Source organism: Aegilops tauschii, chromosome 1 (assembly GCF_002575655.3).
Source record: "Aegilops tauschii subsp. strangulata cultivar AL8/78 chromosome 1, Aet v6.0, whole genome shotgun sequence".
Taxonomy (NCBI): Eukaryota; Viridiplantae; Streptophyta; class Magnoliopsida; order Poales; family Poaceae; genus Aegilops; species Aegilops tauschii.
Window position 1 is genome coordinate 191,774,063 of NC_053035.3, and position 21,836 is coordinate 191,795,898.

The 21,836-nt window shown below is 44.4% G+C and overlaps 1 pseudogene; it reads right to left on the reverse strand.

Moving 5' to 3' along the window:
• Positions 1-6,597: 6,597 nt before the first annotated feature.
• LOC109747246 (uncharacterized) lies at positions 6,598-8,012 on the reverse strand (annotated as a pseudogene).
• Between the last annotated feature and the right edge of the window lie 13,824 nt (positions 8,013-21,836).

Below are 21,836 nucleotides of genomic sequence, written 5' to 3' on the forward strand. Positions count from 1 at the left end.
GTATACAGTAAGCAATGCAAGGCACCATATGCCTGATATTACCAACATCAGCATGCCAAGTTAGAGCGAAGACCTCAGGGGTAAATAGGAGTGGTCTTCTCCTTCTGAATCCCCCTCAGAACAGTTATCTTCCTCTTGATTACGATCCGAAATGGGTGGAGGGGGTTGCCTTTGCGCCCACCATGGAGCGACGTCTCCATGAAATTTTATTGCCACGCAAGGCTCGCCTCTTTTGCTCTACATGTTCAGTTCCATTGTGTACAATAACTGACATGCATAGGAATAAAGCATAGTGAGATTATGTAAGGAGTGCATGCACAAATCCAGAGTGATGGTAGCAAACTGTGGATAGACCCAAAACCAATGATAGCAGGGATAATAGCTTTAGTTAAAAAATACAGATAATGGCTCCTTTAATGTTTGTTTGCACCAACCATGAAACTCCTAGTAGACACCCGAGATTAACCAGATAGTAGACAGATAGTACTGATTGCTGCCCCAATATGTACCCCACAACCATTTAAAAACTCAAGTTTCATCATTAGTTTGGACCTGACTCGGAGTCTAATAGGTGACCACGATGATAAAGTAGCATGTTATCATATTAAGCGATGCATAACGTAAGCAGACACAGAAGAGTGTGACCTCTCTTGCGGACCCGTGTAGTCCTCAAGGTCATCTGCTCAGTTGATGATGGTAATGCAGTTGTCGTGGCTGCCGGCGGCGGGGAAGAAGATCTGAGGCGATGAAAGACAGTCTCGAGAGCGGATCCCTGCTGTGGTAAACCCTTCCATCGTTGGAGCAGCTGAGCTGGGGTGGAACACAGCACAGCGGGAGCAGGACAAACCACACAAGGTTTTCTTTGACACATATCTGTAACAGAAGTAATTGTGTAAGGGCTTGTTTGAATTTGAGGATTCTACAATGCAGGGATAGGAAATAGATAGGAATAGGATAGGAATGCACGTGCAAAATAGAGAATTTAAAAACACAGGATTTCTGCCAATCTGGGTGTTTGATTCACAAGAATTGGAAGATCACAGGATGCAAAGAAGCATGGTAAGATTAAGTCAAACCACAATAAAATGTATGGTTATAATGCTATTATGCTACTATCTCTTTGTCTTGTGCTTCATGAATAGGAATTTGCTCGCGGCCGGCGGTGCGCCGCCCCGCCCGCCTCGAAACCACTCCCACCGCTGGTCCGCCGCCGCCCCGGCCATCCCTCTAGCCCCCCTGTGCCGAGCTTTTTCTCCGGCGATCCCCACACCACCGCCCCACCACCACCGGCGACCACCGCCCCCACCCTGAACCCTAAGATAGATAGTGGGGTACCTCTCCGGCGAGCCCCCCTCCTCGTTGCGGCTGGTTCTTCCATAACTCCAGCAAGCCCCCCACCCCCTGAAAATCGACTGACCCAAAAGTCAATTCAGTCGACTGGAGTGTAGCTAAATCGGAGCAGCATCACAAGCAAGAGCAAGAGCGAGAGCAGTAGCACGAGCTAGAGCAAGAGCAGACCAAGCAGGGGACCAAGAGCAAGAGCAGCAGCGCGAGCGAGAGCTAAAGCAACAGCAACTCCTACTGATGTGGACGTCGCTGCCGAGGGAGCGACGCCGTGGAGGAAGTGGCCGGTGACGCCGCCGTGGATGGAGCCGCGCCGTGTCGGCTCGGGACCGAGCGCCGGCAGCACCGTGAGATCGAATCAAGAAGAAAATGCGGCGATTAGTGTACAACCTCTTTGGTGGTGCCAATTAGGCTGCAACTTTATCCGAGGAAACGGTGATGATGCTGCTCTTCCAGTGGTGCAGGTGAAGACGACGATGTGGGAATGGAGGTGGCGCGAAAGACCAGGGGAACATCGGGGAAGTTCCTTGGCGGTGGAGGACAGGGTGGCTGAACCGGCGGGACGACAAGATCGACGATGGATCCTCATCCGGTACGGTGGATGAGGGACGTCGAGGTGTTGCTGTGGACGACGTCATCGGGGAAGAGGCTCCGGCTGGGTAGCGGACGGAGGAGGGTGCGGGGCTTCACTGGTTTTCGCGGCCTCGGTGTATGAATGGGTGGGCGGATGGGATGGGAGTGGGGAACCATGGCTTATGGACGCGCTTGTCCAAAATGTGGGGTAAGTTATGAAAGTACCCCCACCAATTTGAGCTAGGCAGTTCTTTCGGTTCAGGGGTATCACGGGCATTTCACGTGTCGGGATTTCACAGGAGGTGGGAGTTTTCGCGCGCGTTGTCATTTTGGAATAGCAAGGCGCGGGTTGAGATGGAGAGAGTTGTCGGAGCACAACGAGACAAAGATATATCTTAAATATTTCGGGGTAACAAGGCGCGGGTTGAAGAGGCGGGAGTTTCGGCTTGAAATTTCGGGAGAACAAGCTTAACGTGTAGCAAAAAAAGACAATCCGCATCTTATCACTAGAGAGAGCCATGTCCCGTTTTACTATATTACTAGAAATGCATTGAAATACAACACAAAAATAAAAAAAATTGGGACAACAAACATAACGTGTACAGTACCAAAACAATTTGCACTTCCCTCAACAATAAAAAAAATGTGTGTTGTCTAGCATATGGACTAAATTTGAGTACATTTTCCCTGTTTGAATGGGATTGTACTCGGGTTAGTTATACAACCAACTAAATATTTTCTTCACAACACATGACATGATATAGGAGAAGTAAATTCCTATATAAATACGAACTACATGTACATACGATCTCGAATTCAAATATATGTATCCATTTTATGTTCAATTCAAATCATAGTACATGTATGCTCTAGCTAGATGTTCGGAATCTAAACCAAGTATGATATACTACGTACAATGCGTTTAACACGCACAACACACACACAAACACCATTTAGACTAGTAAGGTACACGTGCATTGCACGCACGAGATTTGGCAACAAAATTATGAATAAATACCACATTATAGATGTAAGCTTTGAGTCATATATGCATTATGTAGATGTTCGTTTAATTCTTATAGTTCATTTCATTCAAAATCATCTAGTTTTTATAAGAAAGCTAATCTATTTTAAGATTCATGGAATTGTGCGTTGTAAGGCATAAAGTAAAAACAAATAATGGCAAATCATGTAGAAAAACATTTGGGCAATTCCGATACGGAAGATTCTAGAACAAAGAAGAAGTGCTTGTGTTTTGAGGTTTGTACATTATGCTTAAGTTCAACCATGGAGTCTTCTAGATTGTACACGTGGCAAAATCTGGTGGAATCTAGATGATATCCAACGGCTAGTAGTGCTCAAATTTGCCATCTCTTCACCATCGGATTGGCCTCATCCAACGACCATCTTTCAAAGTTAAAGTTATCTGCACACTATATAAAAATATAATATATATATAGGGATATAGATATAGATATGTGATTTTTATATGAAAACTAATTGATTTTGAATGAGATGAACTATAAGAATTAAATGAAGGTCTACATCAGGCATATATGACTCAGAGCTTACATGTTATAGTGTGGTATTTATTCATAATTTGGTTGCCAATACATCACAATGACGTGTTGCTGGTTCCAGAAGAATTTACTCGTCCTCTCTGAGCCACACTGGTACATGCACGAAGCGAAGATGTGCACGCATGCCATGCACACACTCATTCCCTCGCACGCACACGCGGGTACACGGGTGGACGCATTTTTGTACGAAGATCCACCCCATGTGATAATTTGACGCGTGTAAAGTCCTTCGCTTCATTGATGGTCAATTAATACAGCGCATACAAATTGACTGGACGTGAGGGCGGAAGAAAGACATTAATACTCCACTGCGCGCATGCGAGTAGTTAAATCATGGGTTGCTAGTACTTTCATTGGTCTCCTTCGTATTTTGTGTTAATTTTTAACCATATTTGTAAGTAACATAATATTTATGCATCTCATAAAAAGTGGCACAAAAAAGGGGGCCAATAAACCAGTACGCAGGCAGCATGATCAATTTTTGCCAGGGCTACTGTTGGTGGCCTTTGTATTTAAATATGGACGGAGTGGAGTAGTACTATCTTTATCTAAGCCTCGTAGGGCTCTCCCAGCGCCTAGGCTCGCCTCCCCGCCTCGCCCACCGGATCCCGCCATGGAGGATCCCGCCATGGATAATCCCTTAGATCCCAGGATCCCGCGGGCTGCCCTCTCGCTGCGACTCGCAGCACTGCCGCCTTTGAGCGAAACCCACATGTGTTTTAGAGGGGATCCATTGCTCTGGAATCATAGATCGGTGGCGCCGGAGGACATGCCAGGGCTGCGTTTCAGGTGGTGGCCGCAAGGGAAAATCGGATCAAGGAAGCGTCGCATCGATTGGAGAGAAGTTCCAAGGAGCTGCGCCTGGCGCAGCACAAGGCGGAGGCGCAAGTCGATCTCAGGGGAGAGATGCTGAGGGATGTCAGCATCTGGCAGCGTCGCGTTGATTTTGAGCTAGGGCTAATGGCAGAGATCATATTCACGGAGTCGAATGCGGAGGAAAGAATGCGCATGCCTGCGCAATGGCATGAGCAGCCGGTGCAACTGTTCAAATGGGCGGTAGGAGAAGCCAAATCCCAGGACCAGTTGCGGCGGCACAGCTGGGCATGCATCGTAGGCGAGGTGAGCTTCCCTCCTTCCCTGCTAGCGATGTAGTGACCTAGTCGGTTGCTGCTGCAGTGAACTTGCAATGCCATGTCGGTTTGCAACCTTGACAATCACTCCATCTATATGTATTGTATTCCTGTGAAAATACTTGGTCGTTTGGAAAAAGATGGTAAGAGCATCTCTAGTGGATGGTGTAAATTTGGACGTGTATATCTCCATATACACGTCCATATACACCTTGCTAAAATATACACCTCTCAGTTTTTCAGTGGAACGTGTAAATTTGGACGTGTATATTCCAACGGCTATATTTTCAAACGGCTATATTTCCAACGGCTATATTTTCAAACAGCTATATTTTCAACGGTCGTATTTCTAGTCTATATAAACCACCCCTACCATCTCTCTTCTAGCACTTCTATCTGTGACTTCTCTTCTCACCTAGATTTCTGTATCGTCTCTCACGCAACACAATGAACACATCCACTTTGGACATGAGTTCTTCGTCATCTTCATCTGGCGACGATGAACTCATACTTGCAGCATTCGCCGAGCGCGAGGAGGAAGAGAGGATGAACGCTCGACGCCATGGCGGTTCCAAGCATGGACGTCAAACAATCAATCGAGGAAGAGATGCCGGATTTGTTCTTCTGTGGGACGACTACTTCAAAGAAGTTCCTCGCTATCTCGAACATTTGTTTCAACGAGGGTTCGTAATTACTACACTTCTCTGCTTTAGCCCTTTTTTCATTTCCCTGTCTCATTTACTTTTTATGCACAGATTTAGGATGTCCCGTAATTTGTTCAAACGCATAGCCGATGGTATACTTGAGCATGATTATGATGGTTATTTTACTCAAAAAAGAAGTGCTTCTGGAGCTCTTGGGTTACATCCTCTGCAAAAGATGACCGCTGCAATGTGGATGCTAACATATGGAATAGCAGCTGATGGTGCTGATGAGTACGTCCGGTCCGCTGAGGCTACTAATTTAGAGTCTTGCAAGAAATTTGTGATCAAAGTTTGTGAAGTTTTTGGGGAAAGGTACCTGAGATCTCCAAATGAAGAAGACATTGCTAGGTTACTTGCAATAGGGGAGGAAAGAGGATTTCCTGGTATGTTAGGGAGCATAGATTGCATGCACTGGGGTTGGAAAAATTGCCCCAAAAATGGCATGGCATGTTTAAAGGCCATGTCAGCGAGCCCACTATGATCTTGGAAGCAGTTGCTTCACAAGATCTTTGGATTTGGAATGCTTATTTTGGTTTACCAGGATCTCTGAATGATATAAATGTTCTTCAACGTTCTCCTATTTTTACAAAGCTAGCTGAAGGCCAAACTCCTCCAGTGAATTATAGCATCAATGGCCATCAGTACACAATGGGGTATTATCTTGCAGATGGTATCTATCCACGGTGGGCAACATTTGTGAAGAGCATACCAGCTCCAGATACCAGAAAACATAAAACTTTTGCCAAGAGGCAAGAGGGGGCTAGGAAAGATGTGGAACGAGCCTTTGGAGTTCTTCAATCCCGTTTTGCCATTGTTCGTGGACCTGCTAAAGGATGGAAACGTAATGAAATCGGTGATGTCATGAAAGCTTGTGTCATAATGCACAATATGATAGTTGAAGAGGAGCGACAAACTGGTCGGCAAAGCTGCACTTTTGAGGCAATGGGAGAAAGAGTCACGGTCTCTCGTACTCATGCAGAACAACTGAGCTCTTTTATTCAGATGACTCACCGGATTAGAAATCAAGGTGAACATGATCAGCTTAAACTTGATCTAATTGACCATCTCTGGCAAAAGTTTGGAAACGAGTGATGTCCTAGTTATAAGTCTGTAATCCATTTCTTTTCATCTAGTTTTAATTTATGCAATGAGTGATGTAATCCATGAATTTGTAGCTATCAATAAAATATTTATGCAATGAGTGATGTTATCAAATAGTTCATACAGCAACTAGCGGAAAGCAGTAAATAGTTCATATAGCTCACATTACTCTAGGCCTCGAGCAAGGATCTCATTCTGCTTATCTTGGTAGAACTGCTTTTGCACATCAGTCATACCACTAGTGTCGATCAGCATGACCCTCTCATCTAATTCAAACTGTCTCCGTGCATCCTCCCTCTCGTTTCGTGCATCCTCCTTCTTTCTTAGTGCAAGCTCCTCTTTTCGCAATTCAAATTGCTGTGCATAGCGAGCATTTCTTGCCGCTTCTTTGATCTCATCCTTCTCTTGCTTTGCTGCCCACACAGTTTCTAATGACAGCTTGCAAGCATTCTCATCAGCTTTACCTCTCTTGTCCTTCTTAACACCATCAGGTCTTTTCTCATGTTCAAGAGCATCAGTGTGTATCGAGGTTGCATCAGTGCGTACCGAGGATGCATCGGACGGATCATTGGTGGTTGTGCCTGGACTTCCATCAACGGTCTTCTTTTGTTTCTTAAGAGAAGTTTCAAGTTCTCTTGCCTGCCACTTTGGATACTTTGCAAACTCTATATAGCAATGCATCAATGTGAAAGGCCGTTTTTTTAACATCCATTTCCTTGAACAGAATGTGTGCATCGTTTGTCTGCACAAATAAATTTATTGTTAACAAATGCACAACACATATAGAATATTGCACATCACATATAGAAGTACAAGATAGGCAACCACATATACAAATGCACAACACATATAGAATATTGCACATCACATATTGCACATCACATATAGAAGTAGAATATTGCACATACCTTTTCTGCTATAGTCCTTCCACTTTCTTCCTTATTTAAAATGTACTGAAGGCAACCACAAAATTTGGAGGTCTCTCTGTTAATCAATGTGTAACGGCAATTGATTGCATTAGGATTACGCTCCGCTAATGACGATTCCTTGTGTGTGTTGTAGTACTCTGAAATTCTAGCCCAATAAGCATCTCGGTTTTGATCAGTCCCAACAATATCCAAACTTGTATTTGCCCATGCTGCTATGAGAACCTTGTCCTCATCACTAGACCAATTTTTTCCCTTGTTGGATTTTCCTTTCTCTATTATTGCAGAACGTTGCTGCGTTGATGGTGTTGCTTGATGCTGAGTTGATGGAGTTGCCTGCTCTCCAATTGGACTTTCTGGTTGTGTTTGCGTGTAACCAAAACCAAGGGTGTCCAAGAAGCTTTGGTCAGCATCCATCTGCAAGCAACCAATGCACAGCTATTTTAGACCACAATCTGGCATCAAATTGACAAGCAAAAAATTATTTTCTTCTCCTTCCAAAGAGCTATGCTTTGTGCTTATGATCAATTTTACTATCCATTTACCCAAATTGCCTCTTAAATGGTGGACCTGGAAGCAGAGGCCAGCCCGGTCACCAGAGGCAGAGGATCCAGCAGAGGCCAGCCCGGTCACCAGAGGCCGCCGCCCCTGCATCTCCCCACGGCGCCGCTCGTCCCGCCGCCCCAGCAGACAGGCGCGCCCGGCCGCCGCCCCTGCATCTCCCCCTCCCCCCCACCGCTCCGCTGCCCAGCCCCCACTCGTCACCCAGCCCCCCGTCCCCGCCCTCTATTCTCACCAGGGCGCGCGCCGGCACCGGCGCCACCGCCAGATCGGGCTGCAGGGCACGCGGCCGTCGCCCCTGCATCTCCCCACGGCGCCGCTCGTCCCGCCGCCCGAGCAGACAGGCGCGCCCGGCCGCCGCCCAGCCCCCACTCGTCGCCCAGCCCCCCGTCCCCGCCCTCTATTCTCACCAGGGCGCGCGCCGGCACCGGCACCGCCGCCAGATTGGGCTGCAGGGCGTGCGGCCGCCGCCCCTCTGCTCCCGCTCGCGAGAAAGGAAAAATGGGTACCTTGGGCAGCGGCCGGAGAGGAGACGTGACGGCGACCTTGGGCGGCGGCCGGGGAGGGGCGACGGCGACCTTGGGGAGGCGACCGGAGAGGAACGGGAGCGGGAGCGGGAGGCTTTTTTCTCTTCTTTTCCCTTCTGTTCGCGAGCCGACGAGCGTGGTTCGGTCGTGTTTAGTCCCACGCCAGGTACGCTCGTGGGAGCGACGTGTATAGGTACACGATCCACTGGGAAACATTTTCTGATTTTGATCATGTATATTTAGCATCCACCCCCATATACACCATCCACTAGAGATGCTCTAATAGATTTATCACTAGTTTTAGAATGCTTGGTCGTGACAATCAACCGAAGCCACAACCAGAAGTCTCTATCGTGTAATACTTTACGGTTGGTCGCACCAACAGATGGTCGGTCGGACCCGCGTCTCACCGAAGGGACACGCATCGGCTTGGTCTGACATGGACGACCAGTTACATCACTGACTTGTGCGACCGCATTTCAGCAGTGTAGTACTTCCTCTATCTCAGTTTACAAGTCTTGCACGTGTACCTAGGTCGTTAATTTGACCAACTTAATAAGAGGCATAGATTACGAAAAATATATCATTACAAACTTCAAATATTCTATTTTCTAATGATATATTTTTTATGTTAAACAATTTATTTTATATAAGTTACATTGACGACCTAGATACACGTGCAAGCCTTGTAAACTGAGATGGAGGGAGTACTTGAAATTTATGTTGCACTAAACTCATCGGGGGCTGTTTCGGGCTTCGAAACCAAAACCATCAATTAATCTTTACCTTGTTCCCATCACATTCGAAAGTACTTGTGCTACAATTAAGTGCAAGCCTGCTCACACCTGCTACAATTAAGTGCAGAGACCTCGAAAGATCTCTCATGGGTAGGCGATGGCTCCCAGGAGCGCCCTAGCCGCGGAGGCGAACATGCCGAGTTGGCGGCGCTGGAGTCGTTATCCCTCGACGGCATGCCTGATCAGCTCAATAAGCACCTCAATAAGCAGAAGGAGTTCATCCATGGCTTGGTGGAGCTGCTGAAGGAGAGATTCGACGACATGCCAGCTGAGCTCAATGAGCAGAGGGAGTTGACCGCCGGCTTGGTCATGCTGCTGAAGAAGAGCATTGCCTCGGAGAAGAAGGCGATCGGCGAAATCTTGCAACCTCAAGAGGAAAAGGCGAAGCTCTGCCATGAGCTCGACCTGCTGAAGGAGGAGAACGCCGGCTGGAAGAAGCTACATGAGAATAGTAGTTCCTCGATGAAGATGCTGCAGGCCCTCGTCATGGAACAGAAGGAGGAGTTGGCGAAGCTCCGCATCGAGCACCCGGCTGCTGTCAAGGTACGTAATGCGGTCGTGGAACAGATGATGAAGGCCCGCGTCGAGAAATCCCGCGTCATGGACAAAATGAAGAAGATGGCGGAGGAGACGCGCAAGGAGATGGAGGTCGTGGAGGCGATGAAGAAGCAGTTACAACTCTGCGGCCAGTAACCCTTCATGTAGTGAGAGCAGCACCCCAGACTTGTGTGTGCGTCTTCCTTCTTTTTTTTGGGTGATAATCTTCCTGCTTCTTTTGCTCCTCTGTTTCTTCTTTTGCTTCGAGTGTTTCACCGCACGTGTCACGTTCTCTGTGAGGCATGAATAGAACAATGTTAACAATGAGATGACTAGCAAATTGGATCATTTTTTATCGCCATATGGTACTGGGCTGCCGTGTTTCGTGCTCCTCCGTCGTACTCCAGTGGAAAACTTGAGTATACCACATGGTTGTTTGCTCCTCCTCAGGTTGTCGGCACATTTATACGAGCAGTCAAATCACAAGGCCCCGCCTTCCAGCAGTAATGAGCCGTTAAATCACAAAGGCCCTCGCCTCTCATGAAACCGACCAAGCTAGACTGCCCCGCTCTCTAGCCTTTTAAAAATGTATACTTTTGTACAGTAGTAGTATCAATGGATTGCGCCATGGAGCAAAACTAATAAGATGAAATTAAAGAAAAAAGGTGGTACATATAGAGAGCGCTCGTCGCCAAATTATGCATATAGTACTATTAAAAAAGCTAGTACGTGCTTAAATGGGGTGCTAAATTCTATTAAAGAAATTAGCATACCTATTTAATTGTTGGGTTCTTATTATTTATGCCACTAGTTGTGTATCACTACTCAGTTTTGCCATTAGAAGTTACAACTACTCAAAAATGCCATCGATCCGTGAGATGCCTGCTCAAAAATGCAATTAGATATCTCAAAAATGCCATCGTTAAGTTAGATGTTTGCTCAAAAAAGCCATTAGACATTGTTATTTTCATGTCAAACCCGTTGACCATGTTACATGACAAAAATAAGCCGATTCTCACAATGATAAGTGTGGCCCCGCTTGTCAGGAGTAACCAAGCGAATAATTTTCCAGGAAAATAAGAACGCTGTTGGGATCAAGTAGGCCCCACAATTTATTTTACTGCAGTGAGATAGAGGGAGAGCTGGCATGTTGGTCCATCGGTATTTATGTCATTATAACATGGCAAAAGAGATTTGAGTAACAATAATGGTGTCCAGCACAACACACCCCTCAAATAAAACTAAGCACCCTGAAATTCTTTAACAAAACTGAACACCCTGAAATTCTTTGACAACTAAACTGCTGGCTATATGATGTTGGGCATATACATTGTACGTATATAATGTGAAGAAACGAGTGGTAGTACTATACCAACTAAAAGATGAACTGTAAGAAATACTAGTATGTACGTACTGGGGGCTCAGCACAACACACCCCTTAAATAAAACTAAGCACACCTGAAATTAAACTAAGCAACTAATCTGGTAGACACTGCATTAGAACCACCATGAGCAACGACACTGCCACCTTACTCGGAGTCCTCGTCCTCGTCCACGTCCTCGACTTCGTCCTTGTCCCTCTTCCTCTTGGCCGATACTTCTTTGCTTGAACCCCACACTTGGCTCTTGCTCTTCATCCAACCCTTGTAGATATTGAAACAAAGGTAGCCATCCATTGCAGCATAGTGGATGTGGTCTATATCTAGTACATTCCACTGCCATGCACGATGAAACGTGTGTGGAGGTTTCTTCAGTTTACCGTATGAAGGATGAACCATGGCTCTTGCCAGGGTCAGCATTGAAGGCTGATCACGGGAGGGCACCAGCCCATTCTTCTGGAGATCGAAGGGGTTGCCTACAATGAGGCCTATCCGATGCAGGACTCTTCTGTCGTTCGTAAAGTCTACCATAACAAATTTGACTCGGCCGCCCTTGAGGAAGTTCTTAAATTCCTCGCACTCAACGTCGGGATGGCATATGTGGTAGACCAAGCATAAGTCATGCACGCAAACCTGGATCACGGCGGGCTTCATCTTCTCTTCCTCCTTTAGATTCTTCTCTTTGTCCAGGGTTGTGGTGTACTCAACATCTAGCCCAGCGACCCACTCATCATTTGACTTTTCGAACATGCGTCTGAAGCGAGCAAGGCATCCTTTCACTGTCGTGGAAGAACGGGTGTAGATGACGTCGAACTCATCGTCGGTGATGGTTCTAACCTTGTACTCGCCATTGATCATGGAGATTTGGGATGCCATGGATTTGGGAGGAGGGTTAGGATTAGTGGAACTGCCATAATGTGAAAGGACGGGACGATTAGGAGCGAACTGCCGTAATGTTAAATGACGTCCGGGGACGAGTAGGAGCGAACTGCCAGCAGTTTTTTGATTGTAAAAATGCTGAGTGGGGCGTGCGAATGGCAGGGTAGTGGCTTGCCTGGTGGATAAATGGATTCATGCACAGTACTATGGGGGCCCAATTAGATGTCATGTCTACTCGACGCCCAATTAAATGGCTTTCGATGTCATGTCAAGCGTCGGGAAAATTACAGGTGATACAAAGCTTTCCATTCTCCCATGATACGGGCTTCCGAGAGCCCTTGGATCTGAGATCGAATGGTTGCATGGCGTGATTCTAGACCTATGGGTGAATATCCTATCATGGAGGGTTATTCTGCAAATTTTTAGCAACTTAGCATGCGACCGTTCGATCTCAGATCCAAGGGCTGCCAGCAGCCCGTATCATGGTCGCGCCTACCATGACCGTCGCCTCGCTTGTGTGGTCGCGCCCTTGGAGATTTAACACGTGCGTTAGGCTATCTGATGTTGGCATGTCATACATAGTCATCACTTAATCACTCATACTACAACAATGTTAGCTATATGGTTGGCTATAAGAGTATTTTTTTTACTTCTCTCTATCTCTTTCTTCGTAGTATTTATTGCATTTGCCAAGGAGTGACCTCTTCCAATGAAATGGTGCTTAGATGAGGTGCTAAGGGCATTAAATGGCTTAGCAACTCAAGTCCCCAATGCATATGTGCTTAGTTTTTTGTTGCTAAGTTTGCTTCATTTAATTAGCTATAGACTCAAAATTGTCTTTTCACCTAGGTACACGCGCTTAGCACTGTTTCTTCCTGGGGTCACCAAACTAGTCTCTCTCTTCTTAATTAACTTGCCACATCAGACTTTATGCCTATGTGGCAGGCTTAGCACCTGTAGGAGCAAGTACAATAGTGGGCTATAAGCCCACTTTACATGGCATTTTTGCATATGTGGAGGAAAGAGGCAAGGAAAAAGTGGAGGAGTGGGCTCTCATGCAAGAGCTAACCTCTACATGGTGGAGCATTGGGAGAGGCACCTATATGGAGGTGGTCAGGAATCGGGAGACTCACGCCGGTCGTAGCACCGCAGTTAAAATGATAATGGCAAGTCAAATCACGGGGCCCCACCTATCCAGCAGCAACTCGCTGTCAAATCACACAACCCTACGTTTACAGCAGCCTACTCCCTCATCTTCTCGCGTCTCCGTCGACCCGACTAGGCGGAACTGCCCTGCCTACCGCGCGGGAAAAGCCCCGCCCTCGACTTTTAAATAGTACAGTATACTAATTTTGTATCCATGGATTGCTCCATGGAGCAAAGCCTCAAGAAAACGGCGGTACACATGTACGGAGTATACAACACGCCCGTCGCGTTCGCGTCGCACCCTAGACGGTCGGTCGGTTTGGCACGCCGCTCTCCGAATGGAACGCGCGTCATATTGCATTTGCACACACATGTGGGACCACAATTGAGAACCAACCATATGCACACTCCCCGGCCCCGCGAGCCGGGTGATTTTATAGAAGAGAGAGACGAGCGATAGTACTAGAGAAGTGTTGTACAGACATTGGTGCCTGGACGATCCCTGCAACACACGGAAGATCAGTTCATCCATGCATGTGACCAGACTCTAGCAGACACGCCTGGATTGGCTATCGTCTACATATCGTGCAGGCTGTGTTGTACAGGGTTGTAGTTCTGGTGAGAAATCTAAAAAAAGGTTTCTTGTCATCTCGCAAAATTAGGTGTCATGTGCTTCGGATCACTGCGAGGGTTAAACAGCGACAGCTGAGTTCCTCCAAGGGGCTAGTCATTGGGGGCACATGCACGAAGACTACTCGGCTGCCATCTAGGTTAAGCCGGCTATGTTAATTAGGACATCTATCAATGGACCCCTTTTCTATGATTTATCTTTAATTTGGCTTTGATCCTCGTCTAGTTTGTCCGCCGGGATTCAGGTTGTCTCCTTTGGGCAGTGAGGTTATGGTTTCTTGTCATGTGGCATTTTTTCGTGTTATATGTTATAATCCAGTGCTTCACATCAAAATGACGACAACTGCGCCTCCGGGTGATGTCTGCTACGCAACTCTATTCTTGTAGACACGTGTTGGGCCTCCAAGCGCAGAGTTTTGTAGGACAGTAGCAATTTTCCCTCAAGTGGATGACCTAAGGTTTATCAATCCGTGAGAGGTGTAGGATGAAGATGGTCTCTCTCAAACGACCCTGCAACCAAATACAAGAAATCTCTTGTGTCCCCAACACACGGATCATATGATTATCCCTCAAAGTACAGCAAAGAATCACTGCCGAGTTCCTATTAGCGGAGAACAAAAGATAGGAATTGTTTGTAGGGTACGAAGCCACCTCAAAGCTATTCCTTCCAATCGATCTATTCAAGAGTTCGTACTAAAATAACACAAAGCTAATGTTTCCGTTCGATCTATCCTAGAGTTCGTACTAGAATAACACCAAAGCATATTCATATTCATAATACTCAATCCACACAAAGAACTATAAGCAGACCCCAAAGTTTCTACCGGAGAAAAACATTCATCAACCCCTATGCATAGATTACCCCAATATCACCGCGGGAATCCGCGAGTTGAATGCCATAAGATATATCAAGTGAATCAATAAGATACCCCAATTGTCACCTCAAGTATTCATACCGCAAGACATATATCATGTGTTCTAATCTCTGAATATTCAATCCGACATAACAAAACTTCAAAGGGTAAAGATTCAAGTCATCACAACAAGAGTATAGTGGGGAGAAACATCATATGATCCAACTATATTAACAAAGCCCGAGATATAGAACACGAGAGAGAGAGAGATAAAACACATAGCTATTGGTACAAACCCTCGGTCCCGAGAGTGGACTACTCCCTCCTCATCGTGGTGGCCGCCGGGATGATGAAGATGACCACCGGAGATGATTCCCCCCCCCCCCTCCGGCAGGGTGCCGGAAAGGGTCTAGATTGGTTTTCGGTGGATACAGAGCCTTGCGGTGGTGGAACTTCTGATCTAGGTTAACCACGAGGGGTTTCAGAATATTTGGGAATTTATAGTGCAAAGAAGGGGTACGGGAGGCCACCGAGGTGGGCACAACCCACCAGGGCGTGCCAGGTGGGCCTGGCGCGCCCAGTTGGGTTGTGCCCCCTCGGGGCACCCCCAGGTGCTGCTCTGGCCATTGGGTTCCTTCTGGTCCATACAAAATGCACAAAAATGTATCGCGGTGTTTGGACTCCGTTTGATATTGATTTTGTGCGATGTAAAAAACAAGAAAAAATAGCAACTGGCACTGGGCACTGGGTCAATAGGTTAGTCCCAAAAAATAATATAAAGTTGCTATAAAATGATTGTAAAACATCCAAGAATGATAATAAAACAGCATGAATACTTCATAAATTATAGATACGTTGGAGACGTATCAGCATCCCCAAGCTTAATTCCTACTCGTCCTCGAGTAGGTAAATGATAAATGAAATAATTTATGAAGTGTGAATGCTAGCAAAGTGCATAAGTTTGATTAATGACAATTTCAATCACTTTCCTAGATCATAACAGCAATTCTTTCTTATAAAACTTCTCATGTTGTAGTGGCAACCAATTCACATGTTAAGGTTCAAACAATGAACTCTCTTGAAACTCAACAACCTATGTTCTTAGTCACCACGCAATTGCAATTCAACTTATTCAACAGAGTTTAAGTAAGAGCTCCACATACTCAACCATCATATAGTCTTGTATGATTGCTAACACTCACCGCGTACACCTGAGCAAAACATTTCAACCAGACACATAGAAAGATAGGGGCTTATTGTTTTGCCTCCCAACATATTCACCTCAAGGGTGATGTCAACAATAATAACTCATGCTACCCATATTCAACTGGACATATGTGCCTAGATCTTTTATCACCACATGATGCTTGCCAAAAGAGAAAAAATAAAAGGGAATAGAGAGAATAACTTTGACTCTTTGCATAAAAGTAAATACTGAAAAGTAAAAGATAGGCCCTTCGCAGAGGGAAGTAGGGATTTGTAGAGGTGCCAGAGCTCAAAGCGAAAATTGAGAGATAAAAACATTTTGAGAGGCATACTTTTCCCACCAACGAAAACGACTTAGAGCTCCCAACACTTTACATGCTAGATATATCATAGGCGGTTCCCAAACAGAAAATAAAGTTTATTCCTTTTTCCACCATACTTTCACTTTCCATGGCTAACCGTATCCACGGGTACCCTCCATACCAACACTTTCCAAGGAATTTATTATTTGACAACATAAAGTAAATTCATTTTTCATTTCGGGACTGGGCATCCCTAATACCTTTGCCTTACTCTCGTGCAATGTCAAGTGAATAAACACTCATCGTGAGAATAACACATCTAGCATGGAAAATATTGGCCACCCCTCACCGCCTCGCGAGCAGTACGAGCACACAAAAGAGAAATTTATTTTTGAAAATTAGAGATGGCACATACAAATTTGCTTAGAACGGCACGGAAATACCGCATATAGGTAGGTATGGTGGACTCTTGAAAATGAGATTTGGGTTTAAGGGTTTTTGGATGCACAAGTAGTATCTCTACTTAGTGCGGAACTTTGGGCTAGCAAAGATAGGGGGCAAGCACCACATGTTGAAGGATCTATGACAATATGACTTCTATGTGAATATGAACAAACATATACCATTACGTTGTCTTCCTTGTCCAACGTCAACAATTTTGGCATATAATATTTTGATGGGGGCTCACAATCACAAAAGATTTCTAGGATAGTGTATTTGCATGTGAAAGTTCTCTTCCTTATACTAATTATTTGTGAATTGCTTGTATGACCAAAATAGTGATTGTCAAGCCTCAAAAGGTTTCATTTTCTAAACCCAGTGTGAAGCTACCACTAGGCATGATATGATTTCAACTTCATGACATTCAGTTTATTCAACAATTTACTCATAGGATATAAGTGAAGCACAAGAGTAAATGACAAGCTACTCCAAAAAGATATAAGTGAAGATCAAATGAGTAGTTAAGTAAATAAATAGCTATGTGTGGACTCCCTCTTATTTAAAACTTCCAGATCAAAGTATTTTATTAAAACAACAAGCAAAACAAAAATAAAATGACATTCTAAGAATAGAACAACTCATGTGAAGAAGCAAAAACTTAGGCTCAACCGATACTAACCGATTATTGTTGATGAAGAAAGGTGGGATGCCTACCGGGGCATCCCCAAGCTTAGATGCTTGAGACTTCTTGAATATTATCTTGGGATGCCTTGGGCATCCCCAAGCTTAGATGCTTGAGACTTCTTGAATATTATCTTGGGATGCCTTGGGCATCCCCAAGCTTGAGCTTTTGTATCTCCTTAATTCCTCTCATATCACGGTTTTCCTAAATCTCAAAAGCTTCATCCACACAAAACTCAACAAGAACTCGTGAGATAAGTTAGTATAAGCCAATGCAAAAACCTTATCATTCTTTACTGTAGCAAATCACTAAATTTATTATTCAACATTGCATACTAAATGCTCTGCATATTTAATACTCCTATCCTCAAATAAAATCATTAAATAAGCAAACATATGCAAACAATGCGAACATAACAGCAATCTGCCAAAACAGTATAGTCGGTAAAGAATGAAAGAGTATTAATACTTATTCAACTCCAAACATTATGAAATTCTACCACACTGTAGAAAATTTATCAGATATTATTTTGCAAAAAGTTTCAATATTTTATCACATTCTGACTTTCCTCGGGAATTTTTGCAACATCGATAAACTTCCTGTTTTCAAACAGCAACATGTATACTTGCAAGATAAGCATGGCAAAGTCTATCAATGCCACTTTTATTGAAATAAAAGATGCAAAACATTATTATAAATAATAGAAAACAAATCCTAACAAAGTAAATTGACGCGCCTGTAACATCCCAAATTTTCAATTTGGAATGTTATACATAGATCATCATTTGCATATCATGTTTTGTTGCATTTTGACAAATCCTCGATAAATCCTAAGCAACTCAAGGACCCTCGGAGAGAGTTGGGGATTTTCTCGAATTTTCTTATTTGATTTTTCAAATGAGGATTGGGATTTTTAATTATTTTTCTCTCCGGAAAAATATTTCAATATTAAATAAACGATAGGAGAAAATATGACTTCTCCAAAACAATTGAGATACTGGAGGAAAAATGTTAAAAACTTTTTTGGGATTTATTTGGATTTTATTTGCAATTTTTATTGCATTCAAAAATATGCATGTTTTCAAATATTTATTTTTGAATTTAAAAATGTTCACCCTATTCTAGATTTTCTAACTAGACGGGGAAAATTTATTTCATATTTTTCTGATTTTTAATTATTTTTCTACGCAATATTTTCCGCGGAACTTATTTTAAAAAAAACAAACGCGCCCGCGCCGACTGGGCCGAGCCCAGCCGACGGCCCGCCCCGTCGCCCCTCTCCTCTCTCCCCACGACGCCGTCGCTGGAGTCCGAGCACGCCACGGGAGCCGCCGCCGCCTCGGGTTTGCCCCTCCCCCAAGCCGCCCGCACCCCCCTCCATAAATACCCCCCTCCGTTTTCCTCACCACCGCCGCCGCCGCCCGCATCTAGCCCCGCCGCCTTTTTGCCTCGCCGCCGGGAGTCGCCGGAGCCGCCGCCCCCTCCCGCCGGAGCACCCCCCCCCCCCCGAGCCCCGCCTCCCTTCGCGCCCGAGCCCCGCCCGCCGGAGCCCCTCGCCGAGCCCGCCGCCGAGGTACTGCCGCCGGCCGTCTCGTTGTTGACCGGTTTTCTAAAGAAAAAAGACCTTTTGTTTTAAAAAAACCCTAGATCGGTTTTTTTCGGTTTTCTTATTTCGCGAGCGTTCACCGAACCGTTCGTTTTAACGAACGCGTTCGCCGGTTTTTCTCTGTTAACGAACGTCCGTTATTTAACCGTTCGTCCGTTTTCTTTTTCGTCGGATTTTCTCGTTATTTTCTCAGATTCGGTTTCTGATCGAATTTTCGAATCTGTTTAACTTCTCGCTCGTTTATCGGAATCAGGCGATTCAAGCGCCTAGAGTTTCGTCTCGAAATTCTCTTTCCGTTTAATCTACTCAAACAAGTTTTCGCTACAGTAAAATTTGACCTAGATCCAGATTAGCAAACGAAGTTTCTTTCTTTCGCCGTTTGACTTTCGTTGCTTCTTTCGAGTTGATTCTTTTTGCAAACCGGAGTTCTTAAGTTGAACTTTCTGGTTGGATCTTTTATTCGAGTTTTACCTGTGCATTAGATGAGTGTTGATTGTATGCTTGTTTGTTTGCGATAGAGTACCCGGAGTGTGCCGCTTGTTACTTCGACTCGCTAGGTTTTGCGGATCATCAGCAAGGCAAGTAACACTTTGATCATACCCCGTTCATACCCAGTTTTTATTGCATTAGATATATTCCCTCAAACATTGCATGATTAGGATCTAAATAAATTGTGGGTATCTGGGAAGTAGTTGAGGTAGTACCTATTTCCTGTTTTATTTACCAAACCCTTGGGAGTTACTTCTACGTTGCTATTATATTGCCATGCTATGCGTAGACGTGGTTTGGGTTTGAGAGACATTCATGACAGATGTGAGATTGTTAATAATGGTTCAACTTAAGGTGGCAACTAAAACTCACATCTGGGTGGATTGAGGCACCTGGAGAACCTAGTGTTGTCTGTATGTATAAGGACCGCCACCCAGGCTCAAAGAGATCATAAGATTATTCATGCTAGAAACTTCCGTGTGCAGCCACAAGCTATTATGGGCTCTAGCATAGCTGAGTAGGTTACAGGATCTCTTGAAGAGGTGGACTAGCAGATGTAGGGGAAAGTAGGTGTACCGGTGCATCCAAAGTAAAGAGTGATTGTTTCTGAAAGACTGTGTCTCGGTCATCCGTTTCTCAAACATCATGTAGTGCGAGAATCAAGCGGAGGCGATCGAGTCTTGTGGGTAAAAGTGCACAAACCTCTGCAGAGTGTACAAACTGATCATGATTAGCCGTGTCCCCGGTTATGGACAACTTGAGTATCTAGTATCTGGATTATCATTTGAATCTCATCACCATGATACTTATAATTAATTTTGTTGGGTTAATGATGTTACTTAACTGGGATTGAGTTGGAGGTACCTTCTCAATGTTTCAACCACCATGATAGTTAAATAAAATTTATTCCTTTGCAGTAGGATAAAATTGGCTTTTCGCAAAAACTGTAACCATAGAGCCTTTCCACCAGCCATATATGCATGTAGTATAGCCTTACCATTGTTCATTATTCTCTATGTGCTACTTTTCCAGCATATTCTATGTGCTGACCCGTTTTCGGGCTGCAGCGTTTCATGTTGCAGACTTTTCAGACGATGAGTAAGGTGCCTTAGGTCGTGGTCTTATACTCAGTGATGCCGCTGGAGTTGATGGACTCACTTATCTTCCAAGTCTTCCGCTGTTATCGTTATTAGATGGCCTTAAGCCATGTTTATATTTAATCTCTTCGGAGATATTCGATGTAATAAGTGTGTGATTGCTACTCTGTTATAAATCCTCCATTTGTACTGTGCGTGTCAGCATTACTGATCCAGGGATGACACTGGTGCACAGCAGCACAGGCCATTTGAGGTCTGGTCGCTACAGCGCCAAGCAAAACACATATCGTGTGACGAATGAAAACATAGCTCCAAGTGAGGTTACCGATAACGTTGAAGACGAAAGAGGGGTTGCCTTCCGGGGCATCCCCAAGCTTAGTTGCTTGGATATTTCTCGAATATTACATTGGGGTGCATTGGGCATCCCCAAGCTTAGGGTCTTGTCACTCCTTATTCTCCTCATATCGTCATCTCACCCAAAACTTGAAACCTTCAATCACACAAAACTTAACGAAACTTTGTGAGATAGGTTAGTATGATAAAGAGCAAACCATTTCACTTTGGTACTGTCAAAGACAAGATTCATAATTTTTCTCCCACAAAGCCTACTGTAGCATATCATTTCCACAATTCATATTGAGCAATATAAGCCATAGAAACTAGAAAGCAAGCAAACTATGCATTGAAAACAGAATCTGTCAAAAACAAAACAGTTTGGAATGATCTGGATAACTACCATACTTCTACTACTCCAAAAATTATGAAACAAATTGGAACACGTGACAAATTTTTATATTAAACTTCTCCAAAAAGAATCTACTCAATAGCACTCTTCTGGTAAAAATGAGACTCATTTTCGTGAGCGCATAAGTTTCTGTTTTTCAGCAGGGTCAAATCAACTATCACCCAACATGATCCCAAAGGCTTTACTTGGCACTTTATTGAAACAAAAGCAATAAAACATGATCAATACAGTAGCATAATCATGTCAACACACAAAAACAGTAGGTAAAAGTGTTGGGTTGTCTCCCAACAAGCGCTTTTCTTTAATGCCTTTTAGCAAGGCATGATGATTTCAATGATGCTCACATAAAAGATAAGAATTGAAACACAAAGAGAACATCATGCATCATAAGTTCCTCTCTCATAATAATTTTCAGTAGCATAATGAATAGAGTCATCAATATAACCATTACATAAAGCATTCTTTTCATGATCCACGAGCATAGAAAATTCATTACTCTCTATGGCATACATGTCATCATAATAATCATCATAGAAAGCAACTTTATTGCCATAGTCAATTGAGACCTCTTCCAAAATAGTGGATGTATCACTAAATAAA